This window comes from Chiloscyllium punctatum, chromosome 10, assembly GCF_047496795.1.
Source record: "Chiloscyllium punctatum isolate Juve2018m chromosome 10, sChiPun1.3, whole genome shotgun sequence".
NCBI classification, from domain to species: Eukaryota; Metazoa; Chordata; class Chondrichthyes; order Orectolobiformes; family Hemiscylliidae; genus Chiloscyllium; species Chiloscyllium punctatum.
The window spans coordinates 83,125,651-83,149,816 of record NC_092748.1 but is presented as its reverse complement, the minus strand read 5'-3'; the positions used below and the strand labels follow the sequence as shown (position 1 = coordinate 83,149,816).

The window sequence follows — 24,166 nt, the reverse complement described above, 5'->3', positions numbered from 1 at the left end:
TTGTCTTGTACTCCTGGGAACAGAATCACAAGAACATCGATAACTTGTTTTCTTTGAAATTTAGTCTCCTTGCAGTTCTGGCCTAATGAATGCAAAACAAAAGCTTCAACATTATGTGTCATTTTCCTTTTTGGCAATATTCCAAATCTAGCTGACAAAAGAAAAGTATCCAACAAGGTTTCTTGTTTCCAGGTCACAATTTTTCGAGGGTCCAGTAGTTTGTCCATTTTAGTTCCACATATCCCGAACTGCCAGAAGCTAGGGTGTACAGTTGTTATTTTCTGTCTGTAAACTGAAGTTACTTTATGGCCATATTTTGTTGTCATTGGCGAAGCATTATTGCTTATCAATGGCCTCAAAGAAAGCTGCCCACAAACCTCTATCAATCAAGATCGCATGCACTTCTCATTTCTAAACATGAATTTCAATGTGGTGTTGCAATGTGGTCTCCAACAATAGTGATCTCATCAAACAGGGTAAGCAGCCAATCACGTTGAAGAATTCACACAGATGGCAAGCCAGGAATACAGTTATGTTTTGCTTTTTGCAAAATTTACAAAATGAATTGGGATGTGCACATTAAAAGCCTGAATGTCATTAAATGAGCTTAAAAAGTGACTGTGTATTAGAGATGGAAATTGTGCCACAATGGAAAAATCTGATACTGCACATAGAATATTACGTTTTCATGGCCATAACAGTTGTTCAGCATTCATCATAACTTGCTGGTAAAAATGCAGCCCCGCCTGATTAGCAAAATGTAATCTTTTTGTGGAGGTATAGCAAACATATTTCAACTAAAGGGACAAGGTCTCAACAGTTCAGTGAATTCTGTTGATGGTCCTCCTAAAGGATTTTGAACGAAGTTGGTGAACGAGCAGAATATCGTTGACATTAACTTCGGATTTCCACGTTTAACCCTGTACATGTTCTGACACCAGAAATTGCCATTGGTTTTGCCATTATAATAATGGCTCCTCAGCATTACAATTGCACAATCCTTACCAGAAGTGTTTTATCATTGAAAATTTATGCATGTCAAAGGAATGCAGATATACAATTATGTTACATCTGCAAGTTTATATTTGGGGAGGTAATGTCCTTGTGGTGTTTTCGCTAGGTAAATAATCCAGGTATTGTTCTGATGACTCTGGTTCAAATCCTGTCATGGCAGATGGTGGAATTGGAATTCCAATAAAATTTAAAAGTCTTAACAATGACTACAAAATTGTTGGGAAAGGCCCACCTGGTTCATTGATGGCTTACATGTGACTTTGGACCCATGGCAATGTGGTTGACTCTGAATTGAGAAGCCAAGTTACAGATGAGCAATAAATGCTGGCTTAGCCAACGATAACAAGCAATAAACAAAAATATATTGTATCTGTGCAAAGATGGAAATTGCTGGAGAGAATCAACAGGCCTGGCAGCAAATGTGGAGAGAAGACAGAGACAATGTTTTAAGTCCAATGACCCTTCAGAACTGACAGTAGCTAGGAAAAGGCGGTATTTACGCGAATGATGAGCAGAGGTGGGTGAGGTTGGAACAGGACTGGGTGAATAGGTAGAGATGGAGCCTCAAAGAGAGAGAATATTAGGCAGACAAAGGGATGGTTGATAGTCAGCCAGGGATGAAGAAAACTGGTAATGGGGACAGTGAGCAGATGAAATTTGTGTTGGCTATGATGGAAGTAGCCCATATCATAACACAATTGAGGGTATGAGAGTGGGTAAAGGACATGGAAGAAGGTGTTCAGGCTGTAAAGTAATAGATTAGATTAGATTAGATTCCCTACAGTATGTATAGGCCCTTCAGCCCAGCAAGTTCTCACCAACCCTCCGAAGAGTAACCCACCCAGACCCATTCCCCTACTCTTATTCGACATTTACCCCTGACTAATGCACCTAACCTACATATCCCCGAACACTATGGGCAACTTAGCATGGCCAATTCCCCTGTCCTGCACATCTTTGGACTGTGGGAGGAAACCGGAACACCCGAAAGGAAATGAACTTGATGTTGAGTGAAAGTTGGATGGTCTCCGAGTGGAAGATGAGTGCTGTTTGTCCAGCTTGTGCTGAACCTCACTGAAACACTGCAGAAGGCCTGAGGTATTTTATTCCAGATGCCTTCCACTTTTGATTAAACTCCAACTGCCATTTCTGTCCCATTTCTGCAACTGATCTTTATCCCGCTGTATCCTTTGACAACCTTCTACACTATTTATATTACTAACCCACCCATCGACGTTTTCGTCAGTCATTTATATACATCTTTCTTCCCTGGCTCACTGTTAACCATGCATTGCCTGCCTAATTTTCTCTCTGTGGGCTCCTTGTTTTACTATCTCCTCCCGCACTCTCCCCACCATCATCAACGACCCCTCACTCCATAAAACATCATCTTTTCCTAGCTACCATCAGCTGTGAAGAAGATCACTAGGCTCAGAATATTAAGTCTACTTTGTATACAAAGATACTGAAGAGATGGATTTTAAAGGAGATGAATTTCTTTAGCAGGAGAATTTCAGAGTTGGTCCACCATTTGATTCATAAGCTAACCTTGCAACTGTGAGAATTAACTGTCAACAACTGTCAAATGCCAACAACAAATTAAAAATGTCACTGTTACATGGTTACAAAGCTCTGTTACAAAGCTTTGTTTTGTTCTCATGTGGGGCGTGGGTGTTGGTGGCTGGCAGTGTGCTTTGACTGTCTCAAGTTGTCCTTGAGAGGTGATGGTGAGCTATCTTCTTGAACTGCTGTACTTTACCTTCTATAGGTTGACCCACCGTGTCTTTAAGAAAGAAATTTGACCTCGCGACCATGAAGGGACAGCGATATATTTCCAAGTCATGATTTGGAGGGAAACTTGCAGGTGGTGGCATTCCCAAGGTTCTGCTACCCTTGTCCTTCAAGATGAAAGTGATTGTGGATTTGGAACATGCTATCACAGGTTCTTTGGTTCGTTTCTGTAGTGCATCTTGCATGTAGTACATAATTCTGCTATTGAATGCCAGTGGTGGAGGAAATGGATATTTGTGGATGTCATGCCAATCAAATGGCTGCTTTGTCTGGATGATATCAAGCTTTTTCAGTGTTCTTGGAGCTGTACTCATCAAGGCAAGTGGGGTGTATTCCATTGCACTCCTGACTTGTGCCTTGCCAACAAACTTTGGGAATCAGGATATGAGTTAGTTGCCATAGTATTCTTGGCCACTAACCAGCTCTTCTAGCCCACTGTGCTTATGTGCTGAGTTTAGTTGAGTTAATGGTCAATGGAAGCCACAATGATGTCGGTAGTTTGGGCATCTGTTATGGTAACACCATCGAATGTCAAAGGGCAGTGGCTAGATTCTCTCTTATTGCAGATGGGATTACCTGGCGTTTGTGTTGCACAAACGTTATTTGTCATTTATTAGCCCAGCCTGGATATTTCCAGATCTTGTTGGACTTGATTATGGACTGCATCAGTATCTGAGGAGTCACGAATGATGCTGAACATTGTTCAATCATTGGTGAACATCATCCACTTTTGACCTTATGATGAAGAGAAGGTCATTGAAGCATCTGATGATGGTCAGGCCTCGGACACTAACCTAAGAATTCCTGCAGGAGTGCCATGGAGCTGAGATGACTGACCTCCAAAAACCCCAACCATCTTCCTATGTGCTGAGTATGACTCCAGTGAGTGGAAGGCTTGCCTCGATACATGTTTATTCCACTGTTGCTCGAGGTCCTTGATGCCACACCTGGTCAAATCCAACCTTGATGTCATCGACTGTCACTCTCCCCTCACCTCTGGAATTCAGCTTATTTGTCCATATGTGAACAAAGGCCGTAATAATGTCAAGAGCTGATGAAGCTAGAAGACCATGGTGAAATCCAACTGGCTATCATTTGAGCAGGTTATTGCTGAGCTAATAGGGCTTAATAGCAGTGTAATGTTTGCACTGTTCTCCCGTGTCTGTGTGGCTTTCCTCCAGGTGCTCCAGTCTCCTCCCATAGTCCAAAGATGAGCAGGCAAGGTGAATTGGCCATGCTAAATTGCCCATAGTGTTCAGGGATGTGTAGGTGTAGGGGTAAATAACAGGATTATAGGGTAGAGGAATGTGTCTGGGTGGGTTACTCTTCGGAGGGTCGGTGTGGACTTGCTGGGCCAAAGGGCCTGTTTCCAAACTGTTGGAATTCTTAAAGAAAAAATGCTGTAATTGTACAGCCTCCGCCACTTCCTCTGGCAGCTCATTCTATACACGTGTCACCCTCTGTGTGAAAAGGTTGGGCCTTAGGTCCCTTTTATATCTCTTCCCTCTTACCCTGAACCTATGCCCTCTAGTTCTGGACTCCCCCACCTCTGGAAAAAGACGTCTATTTATCCCATTCATGCCCCTCATGATTTTATAGACATCTATAAGGTCACCCCCTTCAGCCTCCGACACTCCAGAGAAAACCGCTCCAGCCTATTCAACTTCTCCTTCTCGCTCAAATCCTCCAACCCTGGCAACATCTTTGTAAATCTTTTCTGAACCCTTGCATGTTTCACAACATCTTTCTGATAAGAAGGATTGCATGCAATATTCCAGCAGTGGCCTAACCAATGTCCTGTACAGCCACAACATGACCTCCCAACTCCTGTACTCAATGCTCTGTCCAATAAAGGAAAGCAGACCAACTGCCACCTTCTCTATTCCATCTACCTGCGATTCCACTTTCAAGGAGCTATGAACCTGCACTCCAAGGTCTCTTTGTTCAGCAACACTTCCCAGGACCTTACCATGAAGTGTATAAGTCCTGCTCTGATTTGCTTTCCCAAAATGCAGCACTTTGCATTTATTTAAATTAAACTCCATCTGCCACTTCTCAGGCCATTGGCCCATCTGATCAAGATCCTGTTGTAATCTCAGGTAACCTTCTTCGCTGTCCACAACACCTCTAATTTTGGTGTCATCTGCAAACTTGCTAATGGTCATGTCCAAATCTTTTTTATATAAAAGACGAAAAGCAATGGACACAGCGTCAGGGCCTACAGTGTTAAAAGCAACCCTCCACCACCACCCTCTGTTTTCTACCTGCATGCCAAAATGGCTAGTTCTCCCTCTATTCCATGAGATCTAACCTTGCTAACCAGTCTCCCATGGGGAACCTTGTTTAATGCCTTGCTGAAGTCCATATGAAGGGCTTTTGCCCGAAACGTCGATTTCGCTGCTCCTTGGATGCTGCCTGAACTGCTGTGCTCCTCTAGCACCACTAATCCAGAATTCATATAGATTACCTTTACCACTCTGCCCTCATCAATTCTCTTTGTTATTTCTTCAAAAAACTCACTCAAGTTTGTGAGACATGATTTCCCAGGCACAAAGCCATGCTGACTATCCCTAATCAGTCCTTGCCTTTACAAATACATGTAAATCCTGTCCCTCAGTATTCTGTCCAACAACTTGCCTACCACTGATGTCAGACTCACTGGTCTACAATTTTCTGTCTTTCCTTACCACCTTTTCTGAGTAGTTGATGAAATTTGAATTCATTGAAATCTGCAACTAAAAGCCAGTCTAATGGCAACCTTCTAATCACTGCCAGTTGTTGTAAAAACCCATCTGGTTCACTAATATTCATCAGGAAAGGGGGATCTAACATTCTTAGCTGGTCTAGTTTACATCTGACACTAGAGCTTTCGCAATGTGGCTGATTCTTATGTGTCTTCTAAAATGAGAAGAGAGTCAGTCAATTCAAAGTGAATTGAGATAGGCAACAAACACCAGCCTTCTGAGCAATGTCCTCATCCATTGCAATAAGAAAACATATAACATGCAAAATCATAATTCTTAGCTATAAGTAACTCTAGATTTGCTTCATAACAGCTCTAACTGCTTCAGCCCTATATTTACTCATGAATTCTCCCATCCTCTCAGGCCTTCTGTGTGTCCTCCCACCAAGGGACTTCAAGCATTCAGCCAACTTGGTTCTACTGCTCGAAACTCCCTTTCCTGTTCGCTCCACTTTTAGTCCTCCACCAAACCCATGTGTTAGGCCCAGTCTTTGGGTACTCCTAATTGTTTTAACATGAGGCATGTATTTTCATGATGTGCTGTTGCATTTGTGAAGCATTTTGGAACTCTGTTTCAAATGTAAAGCAATGTGCAGTGTTTGTATTTAGTGCTCTGCAGTAATTTCATAGTTTCACTACAGTGCAGTAAATGTAAACAGCGAGTTATGATTTGCAATATGTATGGTGTATCCATATTGCTTTATTCTACACCTCTTGTGTATCTGCATGTAAGGCATTTTGAAGAACTAATAACCTTAAAAAAATCTAGTGGCATTTTGACATGAAGTCTATTCAGATAAATTAGTGTATGAACAAATCTTTGGTCTTTGATATCGGGGCTTTATATGTAGGCGTAGAAATGAAATATTGTGGTCATACTAGAAACCTCAGCTGTGGGGGAGTATCTGAGAAGCAAAAGATGTTTTTGACTCTGGTCTGACATTTGGATTTTGAAGTTAAATACATTAAATTGTAAGTTGTGCAGTTTAATATCACTTGACCTGAGAAATAAGAGATGATCACCTTATTAGGATTGTATTATACACCCCCTAATAGTCAGCGGGAAATTGAGTAACAAATCTGTGAGGAGATCTCTGTTATCTGTAAGAATAATAGGGTGGAAGGTTAACACCTGCTTAACTTTCCAAACATAGACTGGGACTGCCATAGTGTTAAGGATTTAGATGGCGAGGAATTTGGTAAGCATGTCCAAGAAAATTTTGTGATTCCGAATCTGGATGTACCTACTAGAGAGCGTGCAAAACTTGACCTACTTTTGGGAAAATAAGGCAGACCAGATATGAAAGAGACCGTAGGGGCAACATTTTCACACAGAGGGTGGTGCATGTGTGGAATAAGCTGCCAGAGGAAGTGGTGGAGGCAATACACTTGCAACGTTTAAAAGCCATCTGGATGGGTATAGGAAGGATTTGAAGGGATATGGGCCGAGTGCTGGCAAGTGGGACTAGGTTGAGTTGGGATATCTGGTCGGCATGAGCGAGTTGGACTGAAGAGTCTGTTTCCATGTTGTATATCTCTGACTCTATGACTCTGTACCTTTTAAAACCATTTTGTCTTTTTCCCAAATGAAATTTATTATTGCTGGTTCTGAAGTGCAGATGATCTGGATGATTTTTTATTTCCTTTCTTTAAGTGTCTTTTATTGTCCTTTTTCAGTCCCATTTACTCAAAGTGCAGATGAAAGTGCTGTACTTAAGATCAACAGGAATTTTGTTAAAATGTCTGAGTTTGTTTAAATAGAAAACAATACCTTTAAAATATAGGACCGTTCATCATTTTTGTCATGATAGTTTTTTTTAAAAGTACCAGGAATCCAATTTATCATGACCAACTGAGCTCCGGGGACATTGGCCAATTTCTTTTGTGGTTTCTGTAAAGACAGAGACACATATATATGTCTGAACATATCTGTGGGCAGTTACTTAAACTGCAAGTGAGCCTCCTCGGTGCTGTTTGAAACAGTCACCTTTTCAAAAAAATTAGTGAAAATGACAATGGCTCCCAGACTTCCTGGTCCCACAAAGATGTAATTTCGATGCAAATTCAAAAGAATTATCATAGCTGAAATTTATGTGTAATCTTCAGCTTTTCCCCATTTTATGTCAATTTCATCTTCCTCAATGCATTGCAAAGCCAAACCCAGAACAAACACTAGTCTCTGCTTCGAAATGCCTCATTAATCTACAAGGGCAAGTCAGTCTGGGATATGAGTTTGCTGGAAGCCAGTGATTACCCAGCACAATTTGAAGACCCTACCTCCAAAATAATCTTTTGCAGAATTGTCAGCTTTGGCTGCTCTTGTATCATGCATCATTACAATGGCTTCAGTAATTTTGATTGGAAAACTAGAAGCTTGCTAGGTTTTGGGATGAGCTAGTGTGAATCCATCACAGAAAACCCCAACCTTCATTTTATTTTTATGCAGTTGAGAAGAAATCCTTTAGGCTTGTGATGCTTCAGCTGCCGTTTGTACCTGACTAAAATGTTTTGTAAGGTTACTGTGCCCTTTTTTTGGTTCTGATGTTTACTCAGGGCATCAACAATTCAATACTCCTAAATTATGATTTGCACGTGTTTACTGTGCTTACAAAAAGTCTGAATGAAGGGAGTGTTGAGATTTCTCCTCTGCCTCCAGGAAATTGATCAGCCTGTTTCATCTTGAGCTAGCCAGTTATGTTGGACACAATTTCTAACAGCATGCTCATTGCTTGCTACTCATGTGATCAGCTCTGGAAAGGCAGAAGCTGCCATCTTGATGCTCAGCGTTTTAAGCAGTTGTTGGATTGGTGGAATCTGTCGTTGTAAGGTTCAGCAGTCACTTCATTAAGCTTTTTTGAGGTTATCTCAAAACTCATTCTCTCGCTCTGTCACAACTAACAAGACAATCATCTGATCTATGCCAGCTTCTTAGTTTTCAAGAAATCAACACACATGATGAGTTTGTTACAAATTTAACAAGTCTTTAATTTTATCAGTTTATAACAATAGTGCAGTTACACTGCATTATTCATTTCACAAGCTTGAAATCAAGGTAGCCAGACTGTAGGAATTAAACGTGACTTAAACTCATTCACCTTCCTTATTCTTTGTTTTTGCACAGTTCCGCATAGTAGACACCATTTTAACTTCTGTAGTCAATTCTTGGCATTTTGCAACCCCTCCATTTGCAACTTTTATACAAAAATACAACATGATACAAGCCAGCAGAGGAACAGGTCTTTTCAAACCACCATGCATGCACCGATTCCTAGTCCTTATTTACATCTGCCACTTGCTGTTCATATGTGGTTTCTATCCCTCTGTTCACCTCCTGTTCATGTGACTATCAAGGTAATATGTCAGCTTTCATCACCTTCATTGGCAGTGTGTTCCAGGCACCTACCACCCACTGGGGAGGTAAAATATTTCCCTGGACTTCTCCCCTATACTTTCCCCTCTCGCCTTGAAACAGTGCCCTCTTGTTTGACCTTTCCACCCTGACTATCCATCCTATCTGTTCTATCATAATTTTGAACACCCCTCTTCAGGTCACCCCTCAGCTTCTGTCTTTCCAGTGAAAACAATCTGAGTTAATCCAAACTTTCCTTTTATAATTAAAACCCTCAGACCAGGCAACATCCTCTTAAACATTCTGTGCAACCTCTCCAAAGCATCTACTTCCTTCTGTAGTGTAGCGACCAGAATTGCACACAATATTGCAAATGTGGCTTAACTAAAATTGTATAGAGCTGTAACATTTTATAACTCCTCGATTTGATGCCCTGCCCGACCCAAGGCAAATATGCTGCTTGCGTTCTTGACCACTTTATCCACCTGTCTAGCCAGTTCCATGGATCTGTGGACCTGTACACCCAAATCGCTCGGTCAATGCTCCTAAGGGTTCTGCCGTTGATTGTATAACTTGCACCTGAATTTGATCTTCCAAAATGCATCGCCTTGTGTTTGTTCAGATTAAACCCCATCTGCCATTTATCTGCCCAAATCTACAATCTATCTATATCCTGCTGCATTCTTTGACAATCTTCCTCACTGTCTGTGGCTCCACTAAATTTAAGGTCATCCACAAACTTACTGATCTGGTCACATATGTTTTTTGCCAGATCATTTTTTTGATTGTTCGTGTGTGCATATATACACGTTACACAGTGTAAACTGGGAGCGGGCCTTGTGGCTGGTAAATGGGGGAATCGATCTAGGGGAGCAGGAATGGTTTTTCTGTTCTTATTTTAAGAAGTCCGCTAAGTCCTGGAGCATTCCTGCTAATATTCGAATGGAGTTTTTAATCATCCTTTGGAAACATTTAGAATGAGGTGCCTCCTGCTGAGTATAAGGAGAGGTCTGTATAGTGAATGATTTTAGAGAGCGTGTCCATCGCTCTGTATCTCTGCTACAGTATCTGGGAGCTCTTTGCCAGGGGTGGGGACAGAGATGAAAAATGTGTTGCTGGAAAAGCGCAGCACGTCAGGCAGCATCCAAGGAACAGGAGAATCGACGTTTCGGGCATAAGCCCTTCTTCAGGTTTATGCCTGAAATGTTGATTTCTCCTGCTCCTTGGATGCTGCCTGACCTGCTGCGCTTTTCCAGCAACATATTTTTCAGCTCTGATCTCCAGCATCTGCAGTCCTCACTTTCTCCTCCATGGGGACAGAGACACCCAGCTGCCAGAACAAAGTGACTCTGTGCGGAGCTGGTTTGCTGAACGTGACCTCTGACTGCCGCTCTGGCCCTGAGTGCTTCCAGCTAGGTAGAAGCTACCATCCTGTGTCAAACTAGCACCCAGTTCATTAATGCTTCCAGCAGCGAACTGGAAAATTTCATCAGGTGGATCATCTTTTCCACAGATGGTGACTCTGGGAGTATTGCTTGGGAGGAAGGAACCTGCAGATAATGTTTTTTCCAACACTCTTGGATGCAATTCCTGTAGCTCTTATTGCTGGAATACTATTTTCTGTTGTGATAGTTGTATTTGCTTTGGTGACGGCTGGATTCTTTATGTTCAATGCATTTGGAAGACCTTTTGAGACTTTGCATGGTCTGAATGCCCTATACCTTTTGAAATGTTCCTTTGGTTTCATGCTGATGATACTCTTTTACCTCTGAAGTAAAAAGTCATCGCCTGTCTGAGAAGGTTGCAAACTACAAAGAGGCAAACTTTGTCTTCAAGATGCAGACTGAAGCTTTTGAGTATTCTTTCTGGCTTCTCTGTTTCACAGCGATGCATTCTGTCAACATACTGCTCATCAGATTAGCTGGACTTCAATTCCCTTTCTTCAAACCAAAACATGCAGATTCAAGTAATGGGGGAGCTGACCTTCGGTACTAAACATGTTGGTCCTGACATAATCAAAACTTGCATGTTAACATGTGGCTAACATTCCCCTAAAATTGTATTGAAACTCTTGGAACATAATTCAGAGTGTGACATATGGATTATACACAGCGTTGCCTCATTGGTACCAATGTTTTGCCCACTGAGATGATACAACATTTAAGTAGATATCATGTTGGGAGATTGAGATTAAAAATATAGCAATATTAATGGGTCTATGAGAAACAACACCACGTTGCCAAGAAAACAGAATTTATAATGGAAGGGTTGACCACCTGTGCACATTGAAATTGTGAATGATTTCAAAAGGAAATTGGATAGGCACTTTGTGGCAGTACATTTTAAAGAACTACAGTTGACAGAACAGGAGGATGGAGTTGATAGAATTGCTCTACACTGACTTAACGGGCTTGGGAGGTCACTTCCTGGGCTGTAATGACTGTATAATGGTTACCACCTCCGAAATATTGCAGTGCAGTAATAGCGACAAATTTGTTGACATGGAAAAACTTGTATCCCTTTTGTATAGGCAAAGAAGTGTCAGGTTAATTTTTAGTTTCTTACATACTTTCAGCAGATAACAGACAGAAGACTTTCACATTAAGAGGGACAGGAGTAAGCCATTCATCTCCTCTGGCCCTGCTGTGCCATTCAATTAGACTGTGGCCTAAAACCCATTCGTTCTACTTGATCTCGTTCCTAACAAAAAGAATATAGACTTTAATCTTGACAGCTCCAATTAACCACCAATACATACAGATTTTAAAGGCAAATAATTTCAGATTTCTGTTACTGTTAGTGTAGAAACATATATTTCTAATTCTGTCCCTAAATAGCCTAGCTGTAACTTTAAGATTTTATCCATTCATTATTCAGTCAGTATTAATATTGCAAAAGACAACTTCAAGCAGCATAACATTTACAAGCAATTAATTTTCCCTGAAGCATTTTAATAGTTTATTTTCAGTTATTTAAAAGCATCAGTGTTAAAGGAATAACTATATTTATTGTGCTAAATTTTCCAAAAGAATTGGATTAGGAAATGCATGTAGAGCTGAGTTTGCTCAGTTTCTATTCCATTGTTCTAAAGAAGGATCACTGGATTCTGTTTCTCTCGATTTTAGATGCTGCCAGACCTGCTGAGTTTCTCCAGCAACATCTGTCTTTGTTTATTTTGTTCTATTCTATTCCATTGCATCTTGTCATTAAGATGTATTGGATATGACTAGGAATTTATCTCTGCTGTAGAGTGGACAATTAATTCTATGGCCGTTAGTGACTTTTGGGGTATGGGGTTGGGGAAGGGGGAACTGGAGTTGACTGTGGTGCTTAAATACAAAGGCCCACAGTGTGGCGGGGTGAGGATGATTCAGAAACAATTTGAAAATAGTGAAACAGTCCAGGTTCCCAATTTTCTATCCCATTCCCAAAGCCATTTGGAACTCTGCCAACACAGCTATCACAACATGACTGCAACTGCAAAAGCCTGAAATTGGCAGAACAGATGGATTCCTCAACATTTCAAGCAAGTTGCCCATATGGGGCGGCATGCTGGCTCAGTGGTTAGCACTGCTGCCTCACAGCGCCGGGGAACCGAGTTTGATTCTAGCCTCAGGCGACTGTCTGTGTGCAGTTTGCACATTCTTCCAGTGTCTGTGTGGGTTTCCCCCAGGTGCTTTAGTTTCCTCCCACAATCCAAAAGATGTACAAGTAAGGTGAATTGGCCATGCTAAATTGCCCATAGTGTTCAGGGATGTGTATGTTAGGTGCATTAGTCAGGGGAAATATACAGTAATAGGGTTGGGGAATGGGTCTGGTTGGGATACCCTTTTTAAGAGGGGTGTGTGTGTGTAATGCAAACAACCAAGTTCCCAGCATGATCCCTGCAAACACCGCGAGTTACTGATCTCCATTCTGAAAAACACCCTTCAATCACTACTGTCTTCTATGACCAAGTGAGTTTTATATCCATCTCAGTGGGCAAAACATTGGTACCAATGAGACACTACCTTTTATATCCGCTTGCCAGGAGATACCTTATTAAATGCTTTACTAAAGTCCATATAGACAACATCCACTGCCCTACTCTCATGAATCATTCTTGTCACCTTCTCAAAAAACTTCGTCAAGTTGGTGAGACATGACCTTCTCTGCAAAAACCCATGCTGCCTATCGCAAATAAGCCCATTTGCTTCCAAATGTGAATAAATCCTGTTTTTCAGTGTCTTCTCCAACAGTTTCCAATGTCATTGCTTATGGCACTATTTTGGGTATAAGATATATACCCAAAATATATTTGGTACAAAATTGGAAGAATAATAACTGAACGTCCAGCAGAAGAGGAAAGAAAGTATTTGATTTACAGTCCTTTCGGCCCAGTCTGTGCTAGCACCTTGCCTCCAGACCGCACCAACCTCGCATAAGACCAAAGAGGATGTAAAATAAATCTGTTAAGGCCTCCCTTGCCTCCCACAGTATCCTGGGATAGATCCTATCAGGGCCTAGGGACTTGACTACCATAATACGTTTCAACACATCCAACACTTCCTCCTTCGCTATGTTGACCTGCCTGAGAGTATTCGTATACCTTTCCCTAATCTCCGCATCCCTTGCGTGCTTCTCTTTGAATACCAATGTGAAGTGCACAATAAAGATACCACCCCCTCCCATTTCCTCTAGCTTCACACATAACCTCCCTTCTTTTATCCTTGACCAGACCTACTCTTTCCCCAGCTACCCTCTTGCTCCTAGTATATGTATAAAATTCCTTGTGATTTTCTTTAGCCCTGCTGGCCAAGGACATTTCATAGACCCTTTGCCTCTTCTAGCTCCCCATTTGAGCTCCTTCCTACTTTCCCTATATTCTTCAAGGAGTTTGTTAGTTTTTTTTTGTTGCCTAGACCTTGGGTATGTTTCCTTTTAATTTTGGACTATGCTAATAATTTTCCCTGTCATCCAAGGGTCCCGAATTGAGCAATTCCTGTCTTTCATTTTCACAGGAACATGCTTGTCCTGCATGTTAATCAGAGGGGTAAATAGAGAGAGGGTAGGTTTATCTTTGTCTCCTCTTTCGTCCCAGGAAAGATCCCAGAGGACAGGAGAATAGCCGATGTTGTTCCTTTGTTTAACAAGGACAACTGGGACAATCCAGGAAATTACAAGCCTTACATCAGTGATTGTGAAATTATTGGAGAAGATTCTTGGGAACAGGATTTACTCACATTAGGAAAAATATGGTCTTATTAATGATCAGTTTTGTGTGGAGGATGTCCTGTTTCACTTGGTTGAGATTTTTGAGGAAGTGAGAAAGATGATTGAGGGCAGGACAGTAGATGGTATCTGTCTGGACTTTCACAAGATCCTTCATGACCATTAATACAAAAGGTGAAGTCACATGGGAAGCTGGTAAAATGAATACAGAACTGGCATTGCCATAGAAGACAGGGTAGCAATTGAGGGGCCTTCCCTTACTGGAGATCTGTGACCAGTGCTGTTTAGCAGACATCCCTGCTGGGATCCACATAGGGATTTGAAGGAGAATGTAGGTGGCCTGATAAGTTTGCAAATGACACAAAAATTGGGGGAGTTGCAGATAGTGAGGAAATTGCCAGAGGATTGACCGTTATATAGATAGGGCAGAGACTTGGTTGGAGAAATGGCTGATGGAATTGAATCTGGACAAATGCAAGGTGATGTATTTTGGAAGATCTAATACAGGAGCAAAGTATACAGTAAGTGGCAGAATCCTTAGAAGCATTTGAGATGCAGAGGCATCTAGGCATACAAGTCCACAGTTCCCTGAAAGGGACAACAGATGTGGATAAGGTAGTCGAGAAGGCATATTGTGCTTTTGTCGCCTTTGGCAAGCATAAAACTTGGCAAGTCATGTTGCATCTGTAAAGAACTTTAGTTAGGCCACACTTTGAATATAGTGTGGTGACCAGAACTGTATACTATCAGAAAGGTGTGAAGGCTTTGGAGAGGATTCAAAAATGGTTTACCAGGCTGTCGCCTAGTTTGGAGGGTATTAACTATGAGGAGACATTGGACAAACTTGGTTTATTTTTGCTTGAACATCAAAGGACTATGGAAAACCTGCTAGAAGAAGGAAAGGAATGGGTAGAATGGATAGTCAGAGCCCTTTTCTCAGTCAAAATGTCAATTACTAGGGAACGTAGGTTTAAGGTAAAAGAGGGGTACGTTTTTAAAGGAGATATAAGAGACAAGATTTTTTACATAGAGGACCTTAAGTGCCTGGAATGTGCTGCTGGATGAGGTGGTGGAGGCGGATACAGAAATGATGTTGAAGAGACATCCTGACAGATATGTGAATAAGCAGGGAATTGAGGGATATGGACTCATAGAGGCCAAAGGTTTTTAGGTTAGAAAGACATCGTGTCAGTGCAGACGTGGTGAGCTGAAGGGCTTATTGCTGTGCTGTACTGTTCTTTTTGTCTTTGTATTATTATCATTTCTCCCTCATTAATTCCCTCATTCTGGAGCTCTCCAGCATGGAAATAGACCCTTCAGTCCAACTCGTCCATGCTGACCAGATATCCCAATCTGATAGAACCATTTGCCAGCATTTGGCCCATATTCCTCTAAACCCCTGCCTATTCATATACCTATCCAGATTCCTTTAAAATGTTGTAATTGAATCAATCTCCTTTGTTTTGTAAAATTTACTAGTCTTGTCCCTATGCATACTTTTATTTTGCTTTTCTTGACTCCCAATCAGTTTATATTCTCATTATCAAGGCGCAGAGGTCATAGTGTTGGTTATACTAATGTAATTCATTGACGAATGTTTGTTTGTTTAATCATGTCAGGCTGATGCATGCAAAATATGAAAATCATTTAATTATGGTTTTCAAACATTTAAAATTAAACTTGATAATCATTTTGATATATTGGAACAGTATTGGAGAAAGCCGCGTAATCTTTTATAAATATATAATATTGACTATTGATCTAGAATGTCTTCAGAACAGTACAGAAAGCCTAATCGGAATTTTAGTTTTCCTTAAGTTCCTATTTTCTCTATCCATAAATGGTGGATAAGTGTCTGAGTTCATTCACAAGATGAAAGATTCACCATCAGCATTCAACATAAGTATGCAATGAGGCGGGAATCAAACCTGGGTCCCTGGTGCTGTGACACAGCAGTGCTAACCACTGAGCCACTGTGCCCCCCATAGCAGATACTGCCAAATCTGCTAACTTACTCTAGCAATTTCTGTTTTTGTTTAGGATAATGATTTTTGAAGAGCAAGTGAGGGCATGAGTTGAATGGTCATCTTCTGTGTCATAACAATTCTGTGATGATAAATCCAAATTTGCAGCATTCAAATATAGTTATTTTCAGTAATACTGCTGGTGATTGTAACCACTGACAATGTCTTTCGTCTTACCAAAATAAGGCTCTGACCAGTAGTCAGGATGTTAAAACTAAGGTTCAAATGCAATTGTTACGACCAGTTAATTCATACTGCAGTAGTGATTTTGAATGCCAACCCGTGATATTTGGAATATAAGTTATTATTTTGCTCTACAGCCAGTATAATAATCAAACAGGAGGCTGGAAGAACACAGCAAACCAGATAGCAGCAGGTGGAGAAGTCAAAATTTCAGGTATAACCCTTCTTCAGGCAGAAGGGTTATATCCAAAAGGTTGATTTTTCCACCTGCTGCTGTCTGGCTTGCTGTGTTGTTCCAGCCTCCTGTTTGTCTGCTTTGGATTCCAGCATCTGCAGTGTTTTTTTGTCTCAGTATAATAATCGTGCTTCTAGTTCAGTACATTGTGTACAGGTTCTCAATACAACAAGCTGTGTAAAATAACACTTTAAAATACGTTACTGGAAACATTTCCTCAATTTAAGCTTCATAATTCTCAGATGACTGAAGATTTTGTTTTGGTTGCTATGGTAATCAATATTTGAGGCTGACTACTGCCTTAGCACACAAAGGATAAGGTGAGCCTAAAATTAGATTTTGCTTGCACTGGAGCGTAGGAAATTGAGGGGTGACATTCTCAAAGTTTATAAAATCACGAAGGGCATAGGTAAGGTAAATGGCAGGTGTTTTTTCCTTGGGGTTGGGGATTTTGAGACTGGAAGGCATATGTTTGAAGCTGAGAGGACGAAGGTTTTAGGAAGGACATGAGAGGCAACTTTTTTAGAGTGGTTCATATGTGGAATGGATTTCCAGAGGAGATGGCGGATGCAGGTACAGTTACAATGTTTAAAAGACATTTGGATAAGTACGTGATTAAGAAATTATTTGGAGGTGCTGGTGTTGGACTGGGATGGACAAAGTTTAAAAAAAATCACACAACACCAGGTTAAAGTCCAACAGGTTTACTCTGAAGCACTAGCTTTTGAAGTGCTGCTCCTTCAGGTGGTTGAATAAGAAATGTTTGTGAGGAAATAGACCAAGTGCAGGCAAATGGGATGTGTATAGTTTGGGATTATGGTCAGCATAGACTGATTGGACCAAAGGGTCTGATTCCATGCGTATGACACTGTCTATAACTATAACAAAAAAGGCTGAAAATACTTTTCCGATATCTCTTAGTTGTTGGATTCATTTCATAGATCTGATGATTTAAAAAAGTGAAGAATGAAGTTATTTTGTGAAATCTGAGTTGATTTGTTACAAACTAACTGTGCACTTTAAACAAGATAAAAAGGAAGAAAAACAAATTTCTGTAAAATCCCAGCAGGCTTGGGGAGAGAGATCAGTTAACAGTTCGGGTTCGGTGGTCACTAGACAGATTTCCAGCCACTGCAGCTATTTCTGTTTTTATTCTGGCAAGATAGAAAGGATTGCAGTTCTATCAAAATCCATTTGTTTTGTCGGCTTGATAGCTTTGGAAAGTCACGTCTCCCATCCTACAAGTGTAGAGATAGTACCAATTAGCCCGTGTTTTTAGTCCTGTCTGAAACGTTTATGGATAATGGATTGAAAGAAAATCTTGCAGTCTAGTCTCAAAAATCTTAGCTGGTTTTGTGCTCTCTATAATTTCCATTGTCCAGACTTTAAAGGTTTTGCCATACTGTAGTTTTATTCTCAGAAGCTGCATTTCGAGATCCCCAGTGGTTTTGATGACCTTACCTCATTTCCAACACACTTGCTGTTTTCAGGCCTGTGGCAAGGTGAAAACATTATCTTGCTTCGGAAATTCCTGCTTTTTATCAACCAAATTCATTTCCCAGTTTGCTGACATTCACATCACTGCAACACCCAATAATGATGTCAGTACTTGGAATTTTTAAAACATTGAATGGCAGGCAAAGAAGTAAAATTCAAAATTATATTCCATCTGGCATTCAGCACTCAAGCCACTCATAGTTAAATTAACCAATAAAATGAAGTTTGTACCAAATGAGGGTACAGCACCTCAAATCTGATCATCTTGGGTACCAGTCCATACTGGATTTCCTGTCTTGATAGTTTTCAGGGTAGGCAGCTTGAGCAGTGACAGGGCAAGGTTTTCTTGGACCGTTCGGTGATTTGATGTGCAAAGCTGCTAAGCAGTTCGCTGTGCTACTGCACCAAATGAGTCTTTAAGTTATTTTACTCATCAAGACTTACAATTTGTGCATGGCAGCACAGAACAATGTCCAGTTTTTGGAATGTGTTTGATTTTCCAATAGCCAGATTTGAGACACTGTGCCTATACATGTTACTGATCTTTGTAACAGCACTATCAAAAAGTGTGACGCTGTAAAAGCACAACAGGTCAGGCAGCATCCGAGGAGAAGGAGAGTCGAGGTTTTGGGTATAAGCCCTTCATCAGGAATGTAACAGCACTAATAACTTGAGAGTATGGAAAGGCTGATGAAGTAAAAAAAGTTACTTTCTGTTTTCCATCATAAAGCTTTTTTAAAATTCTCTCCTTGTTTGTTCGTATTTGTTGGACATCCAATTGCTTCTGAAAATAGAATTATGAAACTTCAACTTGAACTGTTGCCACCAATTTGGTGTTATTGAGAGCTATAATCACTGTTCCAAGCCAGGATAGTATTTGATTTGGTGGGGGAAACTTCAAGGAAATGAATGTTCCATGTGTGTGCTGAGTCTGTCCTAGATGCTACAGGTTGTGGATTTGGAAGACTCTGTAAGGAAACTAACCGGGTTGCTATAGTGGCACACACTGCTACCACTATACATTGATAGTGGAGGAAGAGAATGCTTAAAATAGTAGATGGCCAGTCCAGCAGACTGCTTTATCCTGATTGTTTTCAAGCTTCTTGAGTGTTGTTGGAGGCGTTCTCACCCAGGCAAGTCAAGAGTATTCCACACCACTCCTGATATGCCTTGTAATTGGTTTACAGGCTTTGGAAACTCTGGAGGTGAGTTACCTCCCTCCAGGATTCCCAGTTTCTGACTTGCTCTTGTAGTCGTGGTATTTATGTTACTGGTCCAACACCCTTTTTCTGGTCAATGATAATCCTCTCGGACATTGGTAGTGGGACAATTCAATGATAGTAATGCCATTAAATCTCTTGGCTGGTCTTTGCCTGACATTTAGAATCATAGAATCCCAATGGTGTGGAAACAGGCAGTTCAGCCCATCGAATCCATACCAACCCTCTGAAGAACATCCCACTCAGCACCACCCCCCCTACCCTATTCCTGCAACCCTGCATTCCCATGGCTAATCCACCTCGCCAACGCATCTCTGGACTGCGGGAGGAAACCAGAGCACCCAGAGAAAACCCACCCAGACACAGGGACATCGTGAAAACTCCACACAGACCATCCCCCACAAGTGGAATCGAACAGAGGTCCTGGCGTTGTGAGGCAGCAGTGCTATCCACTGAGCCACTGTGCTGCCCTTGTTTGGGTGGTGGTGGTGGTACATGGGCATTATTTAAGCTTGCATTCTGATTTTGTTGTATTAGAATGTGGCCTTTCCTATCTTTGATGTATTTTCAATGTAACAATTCCCATTAAGAAACGTAAATATCTTGTTCACTGTATATTCCCTCACCCTTGTCTTTTTCACCTTGCCATCTCCACTTAAGTCTATATCATTGAGAAGACAATCTGAGTAAATTGTTCTTTCTCTTATCCAATCCCTCCTTCATCTTACTGTTTTCACCAGAACATTGTTACCCAGTACCACAAATATATGTTCTTAAATTTTATTTCCCTCCATCTGCCACAAAATAGCACAGCTGCTGTTGTTTAGCTGAATCATCTCCTTGCCATTTGCCAGAATCCCATTACTTCTCCGAAAATTAATTGCCATAGTCATTGTGTGAGGTCGCCATAGTCATTGTGTGAGGTCTTACCTCTGTGGGTTGCCTGCTCAAGCTCTATAGCTTTGCCCCCTCAAGTCAGAATTCACATTTGAACACTAATGTTCACAAGTGACAAAATCACCAATTGCCAAGTTGGATGTGACGATATAAAAGAATACTCATTCCCTTTAGTTGAAATAACTTTATTACTCAATGACCGTTCTGGAGGGCAAGAACAATGATATGACGCAATCAACTACTTCTGTAATTCCCTCTCCCTCATAGTGAGTAATAAATGCAAATCATTCATGAACCTTTTCCATTCCTAAGATCAAGACCATAATACAATTGCTTCCGTCCTTTCTTTTTCTTCCTTGCTTCCAGTCGTCTTACCACTGCAGCATTGGACCTCAACCATTTTGCGTTTTTTTGCCTTATGTTTTTCCTTTTCACCCTCCAGAAGATAATTTTGTTCATGTGACCTAACTCATGATTTGTCAGCTTTCACCTCCTTTCAGCTTGAATTTATCAAAATTTCTAAGTGAATCTAGTTTCTATGATAACTGACTGACATACAGTGGTATCCTTAATCCTTGCTCTGTCTCTCTGTTCAAAATTGCCATTAGTATAATTTTTCTGAGGGAAAATTCCACCATCAGGAAAATTCACCATTCTCCTTTAGCCTTTTCTCTTTTCTGAAGCCCTTTAATATTTCCAGAGCTATGTTCAGCTGTTGCAGAGTTCCCTGTTCAGATCGATCTCGTCTAGTTTATTAGATCTTGATCAAAACCAAGAATGATATCGTGTGTTAACGTGATTATGGTGCTTTATACTTCCTGAGTCTTTGTTTTTAAACTTGGAAAATAGGAGCTCCACCCATTGAGCTAATTCCTTCATTCAACACAATAATGGCTGGTCCTCTATCTGAACGTCATTTTCCTGCTATGTTCCATAACCCTGACACCATTAACTTCTAGAAATCTATCTATTTCTTAAATATATTCATTGACTTTGCCTCCACAGCCTTCTGAGTTAGTCAAATCCACAGATTCACCACTTGCTGAGTGAAGATGTTTCACCTCATCTCAGTCCTAAATAGCCAACCCCATACCATGAAACTGTGAACCCTTCTTCTGGATCCCTGGCCAAGTGAAACATCATTCCTGCATCCAGTCTACCCAGCCCTCTCAAAATTCTACACATTTCAGTGAAATCCCCTCTCTTCTTCGGAACTGCAGTGAATACAGATCCAATGGACATATGACAACCAGCCATTCTCATGAAATCGTGTCATGGACCTTTTGTTGAACTTCCTTTTATGGCAAGTATATTGTTTCTGGAGTTCGGAGACCAAAATTGCTCACAGTTCTCCAGATGTAATACTTATTTTCCCCTGCACTCAAATTATCTTGCAATGAAGACCAACATAACATTTGTCTTCCAAACTGCTTGTTGCACTTGTGTGCTTGTTTTCAATAACCAGTGTGCAAAGATACCCAGGTCCCTATGCACAACAATCCTTTTCCAATCTATCACCAGTTGAATGATACTCTGCCAATCTGTTTGCCAGTTGAAGCAGACAACTTCACATATATCCACATTATATTGCAGTTGCCACATACATTTCCACTCAACCTGTCTAAATGCCCTGAATCATTTTATCCCTTCTTTGCCACTCTCACTCCCACCGAATTTTGAGTTATCAGGAAATTTGGAAACATTATACTTGATTCCCTCATCCAAATTGTTGATAGACATTATGAATATCTGAGGTTGTAAAGTGTCCAGATTATAGAGGAGGAAGTGCTGGATGTCTTGAAACGGTTAAATGTAGATAAATCCCCAGGTGTACCCGAGAACTCTGTGGGAAGCGAGAGAAGTGATTGCTGGGCCTCTTGCTGAGATATTTGTATCATCGATATTCACAGGTGAGGTGCCGGAAGACTGGAATATGAAAAACGTGGTGCCACTGTTTAAGAAGGGCGGTAAAGACAAGCTAGGGAACGGTAGATCAGTGAGCCTGACCTCCGTGGTGGGCAAGTTGTTGGAGGGAATCCTGAGGGACAGGATGTACATGTATTTGGAAAGGCAAGGACTGATTCGGGATAGTCAGCATGGCTTTGTGCGTGGGAAATCATGTCTCACAAACTTGATTGAGTTTTTTGATGAAGTAACAAAGAAGATTGATGAGGGCAGAGCAGTAGATGTGATCTATATGGACTTCAGTAAGGCATTCAACAAGGTTCCCCATAGGAGACTAATTAGCAAGGTTCAATCTCGTAGAATACAAGGAGAACTAGCCATTTGGATACAGAACTGGCTCAAAGGTAGAAGAATAGAGGGTGATGGTGGAGGGTTGTTTTTTCAGGCTGGAGGCCTGTAGCCAGTAGAGTGCCACAAGGATCGGTGCTGAGTCCTCTATTTTTTGTCATTACATAAATGTCTTGGATGCGAGCATAAGAGGGACAGTTAGTAAGTTTGCACATGACACCTAAATTGGAGGTGTAGTGGACAGCGAAGAGGGTTACCTCAGATTACAACAGGATCTGGACCAGATGGGCCAATGGGCTGAGAAGTAGCAGATGGAGTTTAATTCAGATAAATGCGAGGTGCTGCATTTTGGGAAAGCAAATCTTAGTAGGACTTGTACAATTAATGATAAGGTCCTAGGGAGTGTTGCTGAACAAAGAGACCTTGGAGTGCAGGTTCATAGCTCCTTGAAAGTGGAGTTGCAGGTAGATAGGATAGTGAAAAAGGCGTTTTGGTATGCATTCCTTTATTGGTTAGCGTATTGAGTACAGGAGTTGGAAGGTCGTGTTGCAGCTGTGCAGGACATTGGTTAGGCCACTGTTGGAATATTGCGTGCAATTCTGGTCTCCTTCTTATCGGAAAAAATTTGTGAAACTTGAAAGTGTTCAGAAAAGATTTACAAGGATGTTGCCAGGGTTGAAGGATCTGAGCTACAGGGAGAGGCTGAACAGGCTTGGAGTGTCGGAGACTGAGTGGTGACCTTATAGAGATTTACAAAATTATGAGGGACATGGATAGGATAAATAGGCAATGTACATTCCCTGGGGTCAGGGAGTCCAGAACTAGAGGGCATAGGTTTAGGGTGAGTGGGGAAAGATATAAAAGAGACCTAAGGGGCATCTTTTTCACGCAGAGGGTGGTACGTGTATGGAATGAGCTGCCAGAGGATATGGTGGAGGCTGGTACAATTGCAACATTTAAAAGGCATTTGGATGGGTATATGAATAGGAAGGGTTTGGAGGGATATGGGCTGGGTGCTGGCAGGTGGGACTAGATTGGGTTGGGATATCTGGTCGACATGAACAGGTTGGACCGAAGGGTCTGTTTCCGTGCTGTACATCTCTGACTCTAAGCACTGATCCTTGCAGTACCCCTTGTATCAGCACCTTCCACTTTGAAAACAACCCATTTATTCGCACTCCCTGTTTCCTGCTTACTAATGTATTCCCAGTCCATGCTAATGTATTATCAGCGATCCCGTCTACTTTGATTTTGCATAGTAATGCCTCCTGAGACTTGATCAAAAGCTTTCTGAAAATCTAAATTTACCACATCCATTGGTTCCCCCTCATGTATTCTACTAGTTAGATCCTCAAAAAACGAAACACCAACTTTAACAATTTCCCTTCCAGAAATCCATCTAATTTCTTTTTAGAAAGTGCCAACAGTATTACACATTGTCCCATTGTTAACTCCTTTGGGGCAGCGTGGTGGCTCACAGCACCAGGCACCCGAGTTCAATTCCTGCATTGGGTGACTGGGTAACTGTGTCTGTCTGTGTGGAGTTTGCACATCCTCCCCATGTCTGCATGTGTTTCCTCTAGGTGCTCCAGTTTCCTTCCACAATCCAAAGATGTGCGGGTCAGGTGAACTGGCCATGCTAAATTTCCCATTGTGTTAGGTGCATTACTCATGGGTAAATATAGGGTAGGGGAATGAGTCTGAGTGGGTTGCTGTTCGAAGGGTTGTTGTGTACTTATTGGGCCAAAA

General features: G+C 41.3%; 1 protein-coding gene and 1 pseudogene across 5 annotated transcripts in view; both read left to right on the top strand.

Moving 5' to 3' along the window:
* The window catches only part of zranb3 (zinc finger, RAN-binding domain containing 3), a 186,525-nt gene that overhangs the window by 11,566 nt on the left and 150,793 nt on the right, over positions 1 to 24,166 (top strand). The window lies entirely within an intron of this gene.
* LOC140481744 (clarin-1 pseudogene) lies at positions 10,208 to 10,892 on the top strand (annotated as a pseudogene).